This window comes from Egretta garzetta, unplaced genomic scaffold (genome assembly GCF_000687185.1).
Source record: "Egretta garzetta isolate BGI_Z169 unplaced genomic scaffold, ASM68718v1 scaffold104, whole genome shotgun sequence".
NCBI classification, from domain to species: Eukaryota; Metazoa; Chordata; class Aves; order Pelecaniformes; family Ardeidae; genus Egretta; species Egretta garzetta.
The window spans coordinates 269,515-274,634 of NW_009259485.1; positions in this window are offsets into that span (position 1 = coordinate 269,515).

Below are 5,120 nucleotides of genomic sequence, written 5' to 3' on the forward strand. Positions count from 1 at the left end.
GAGAAAACTTCACATTACTTATTGTACTGAATGATAAATTTCTGACATTGAAATTTTTAATCTATGGAGCAAAATAGCACAAGAATGTTTTTTATCATTATTTTAACCAAGTAAAAGGAATGAAAATTACATTAACAAGCCTTCAAGAAACTTAATTACTAGAACTTGACTACATATTCTGTAAGTAGAAATTAATTAGAAATGTATTTACATTTTAAAATTGTTGACATACAAAAATAATTCAGAGTGGACAGAACTCTGTTCTTCTGAGTTTAACTTTATTTTGTTAAAAAATGCATCCCTTCCTTTTCTGGATGTTTTGGTTTAGCCCCAGCTGGCAACTAAGCACCACACAACCACTTGCTCGCTCCCCGCCCCCCCCATTGGAATGGGGGAGAGAAGTGGAAGAGCAAAAGTAAGAAAATTCATGATTGAGATAAGAACAGTTTAAAATTTGAAATAAAATATAATTATTATAATAATAATGAAAAGGAAAACAACAAGGGAGAAAGAGACAAAACCCATCAAAAACAAGCGATCCAACCACTCACCACCCACTGACCAATGCCCAGACCAGCCTGAGCAGTGAAGACTGCACCCCAGCTGACTCCCCCCGGTTTATATACTGAGCATGACATCACTGATCATGAGATCATATGTTATGGAATACCCCTTTGCTCAGTTAGGGTCATCTGTCCTGGCTGTGCCCCCTCCCAGCTCCTTGTGCACCTGGCAGAGCATGGGAAGCTGAGAGGTCCTTGACTAGTGTAAGCACTACTTAGCAACAACTAAGTTGTTAGTGTGTTATTAACATTCTTCCCATACTAAATCCAAAACATAGCATTATGCCAGCTACTAGGAGGAAAATTAACTCTATCCCAGCTGAAACCAGGACACTGGAGAAGATCATTGCCTCCTATCTCCAGTCTTTCATCCACTCTCCATTCTCATTGTGTTTCCCACACAGATTCTTCCTTTAGTATTTCAATCAGATATCAAGTTGTAGGCCCCAGCTGGGGGAGTGGGGGGGGGGGGTGACAAAGAAAAAAAAAAAGGAAAAAAAAAAAGAAAGTATTTAATCTAAATTGAATTTTAATTCTTGAATAAAAATGTTTATTTGGGATTTCCAAAATCATACAGTCAGAAAAGAATGGAAAGAAGATTGTTCATAAAAAATACCTCACATAGTTTAAAGATGAACTAGATGGATAGAAGATGAATAGAAAAAAATCCTCCCAGTGACTCTACTCCTCCCCACCATCCACTTTTCCCATTTTATTCTCCAAAGACAGCCTCACTAACCTTAGGATGCAGAAATAAAGTGGGAAAGGTCCCAGTTCTTGAAACATGTAAAACTGTCTCACCTATTTGTAAATGCCATGAGGCAGAATATATAATATATTTAAAGTAGAGTGCTTAATGGAGTATGCAATCAAGATGCTTAAAAACTTTCATACAGCAAACTGTCCCTAATCAAGTAAAGTTGTATAAATTATTTTCCTGACTCAGTTCTATAGAAAAAATGGAAATTATTTTATTGCAGTTGATTGACCTTGTCCTGGAGTGTCACAAAGAATGGATCTTCATTTCTAGACCATGGGTAAAGAACATTCTCATGAATAATCCAGAAAGCAAAAGAAAACAATAAAAAGAGATAGAGGCAAAGGATCAGTAGATTGTAATGATACTTGAGAAATTTAAGCTTTAAGTATGCATAGATGAATAACAAAGATCAAGTATCACAGAAGATTTTCATTAAGAATAGTACTACATACAAATTAGGAAGGAAAAAAGATGGTTCTATTGAGAGCAGTGACAATTGTATGTCAGAAGAAAAGAAAGCAGCATAATCCAATCACTTTTCATTTAGTCTAAAAAAATCAAAATTGCACATATATAATACAGCATTACTTTCTTTTTTGTAAGAATAGAATGAAAATACATGCATATCACTGCATAATTTTCATGATTTTGCATTTTTAATATTTGACTTGCACTGGGGAAGAAATGGCTCAACATTTAAATATTAACACAAACAGTATAAAAATAAACTATAGAGCTGATAAAAAATCATCAGTAATACTTTGTGTATGTGAAGTTACATCTGGAAGAAATAGGTTGTATTACTCCTGATAATAACCACTGTGTTGTCTGAAATCACACTTTCCTAAACTTGTAGTGTAATTTTTGAGACAACACTGCTTATTTAGGATAAAACTTCTATGTTTAGATGATTTAGCTGTCTAGCTCCCTGATTCTATTAGAGCTTTATTTCAGTGGTGCTCCTCAGGACAGTCTGTTATTCAATACTCTTTGCAAAAATGGAGCTTTAAAATTACAAACTTTCCAGGTGTCTTTCCAGATTTGGCTTTCCTAGTTGATGTGATTTTTACTTTGGGAAAGGTTCAGTTTTATTTGAAAAGAAAGATAAATCAGAATGCCATAGTCCAGGTTCCACCTGGTACATCAGTGGAAGGTGCAAGGAAAATTGTGAGTGTCCTTATCCAGCAACAGAATGAGTTTGCAAATATCAACATATGAACTCCTGCTGACACAAATTCCCTCACTATACAAATGAACTCCAGGTTTTTCAATTTCTTTCAGGAATATATACCAAGAAAAAAATGGGGTTATCAAAGAAAGTGTAATTTGAAATCAGAGACAAAAATGTCTGACACATTTAGACAATGAGACTTTGGCAAATAAGTAAAACATGTGCTTAACTTTTGTACAGAAATTAATTTAATCATATTGTTTCAAACTGATTGATTGAAATAGTCCAAATCACCTCTATAAAAGTACAGACATCATTTTGCTAGAAAATCCAAAGAGAAACTGAAAAAAAAGAGGATTTTTTTTGTCAAAATATTGAAATAACTTGTGATGTAAAGATAACATGTTGACTTACTCACCTAAAAAAAAGAAAGTTCTTACAAATATAGACTATAAGAGAAAGTTTATTGAATCCATTTATACAGATAATGCAATAGTTTTCCAATAAATAAGATAGTACTTTTCAATTCTTTCTACTAAGATGAGAAATCAAGAGTGTGATCAATTAAAAACAGATTTCAGTTGTGCAGGTTGTATCAATAAATGTTGATTGCAACATATATTTTTTTCCTTTTTTTTTTTTTTTTATTTTCCTTCCTATGTTTTCCTTTTGGAATATAGGCAAACTTGCTGATGTGTTTTTCTGAACCTCTTATTTTTTTGACTCTGTTTTATAATCATGTAATGTGTCTTCAGTCAGTTTGAAAATACAGAACTAACAGGACTGAAGACAAAATGTTGACTATTAGGTATGTAATGTTAAGTACAATTTGAAAAATTAATGATGTCAGAAGTCCAACAGTAAAGAAAAAAATCAGCAAATGCTAAGTGGGCAAACCTTTGACATACTGATATAGACAAGACTTGAGATTTAGTGCTGGAAAAATTTCTATGAGTACCTGTAACCAGTATCAAGGTTACAGTGAACAAGGTGAAGATGATGGACTGTGTTGTTAAAGAAATAGTATATAAATCCAGCAAGGTGGTATAGCTATGATTGTATACTGCAGTATTTATATGTCACATTGAGTAGTGTATTTAATCTTGTTTATCATACCAAAGCAAGAAATACAGTAGCTATGCTTGAAAGTGGAAGGTATTAAAGATTTATAAGATGTTGAAGAAACTGATACTGTTTTGATAGACAAACCATCCTAAATGGAGTTATTAAGATTATGATATGCAATGATGAAAAAGATCCCAATAACTTTTGAATAACACCAACAATACATCTGTATATAAATATATATATACTTATATATACAACCCTGAATGTGATGATTTTACGATCTACCAACTCCAGACAACTTCATCTCTGCTGCTTTACACTGTTTCAATGTCAGTTCAGCCTTAAAAACTTTGATGAACTATTGATCCACATTGGCCCAAACTGAGAACTACCAAATTTACCTGTCTTGTCTATTGGAATAGAAGCCTTGAATTTAGATACATTTAATGCTTTTCCTTTTTTTGCCTCTAGCAATATATTTTCTGCATAGTGATACCTTATAAGAAGCCAGAAAAGCAATATGTGGAATTAGTAATTCCTTTAGAATCATAGAAATGTTTGGGTTGGAAGGGACCTTTAGAGGTCATCCAGTGCAACCACCCCCTGCAGTTAGCAGGGACTTCTGCAACTAGATCAGGTTGCTCAGACCCCTGTCCAACCTGTCCTTGAATGTTTCCGGGGATGAGGTATCCACCATCTCCCTGGGCAACCTGTACCAGTGTTTCACCACCCTCATTGTAAAAAAACTAGAATCATAGAATCGTTCAGGTTGGAAAAGACCTTTAAGTCCAACCATTAACCTAACACTGCCATCCCACAATTAAACCATGTCCCTAAGAACCATGTCTACACATCATTTAAGTATCTCCAGGGATGGGGACTCCACCACTTTCCTGGGCAGCCTGTTCCAATGTTTGACAACCCTTTTGGTGAAGAAATTTTTCCTAATGTCCAATCTAAACCTCCCCTGGCAGAACTTCAGGACGTTTCCTCTTGCCCTATTGCCCGTTACCAGGGAGAAGAGACCAACACCCACCTCAGAACAATCTTCTTTCAGGCAGTTGTAGAGGGCAATAAGGTCTCTCCTCAGCCTCCTCTTCTCCAGACTAAATAACCCCAGTTCCCTCAATTGATCTTCATAAGACTTGGGCTCCCTTCATCAGCTTTGTTGCTCTCCTGAGCAAAACTGAATACAGTAGTCGAGGTGCGGCCTCACCAGTGAGGAGTACAGGGGCCCTCAGAACAATCTTCTTTCAGGCAGTTGTAGAGGGCAATAAGGTCTCTCCTCAGCCTCCTCTTCTCCAGACTAAATAACCCCAGTTCCCTCAATTGATCTTCATAAGACTTGGGCTCCCTTCATCAGCTTTGTTGCTCTCCTGAGCAAAACTGAATACAGTAGTCGAGGTGCGGCCTCACCAGTGAGGAGTACAGGGGCATGATCACTTCCCTACTCCTGCTGGCCCCACTATTCCTGATACAATCCAGGATGCTATTGGCCTTCTTGGCCATCTGGGCACACTGCTGGCTCATATTCAGCCAGCTGTCAACCAGTACCCCC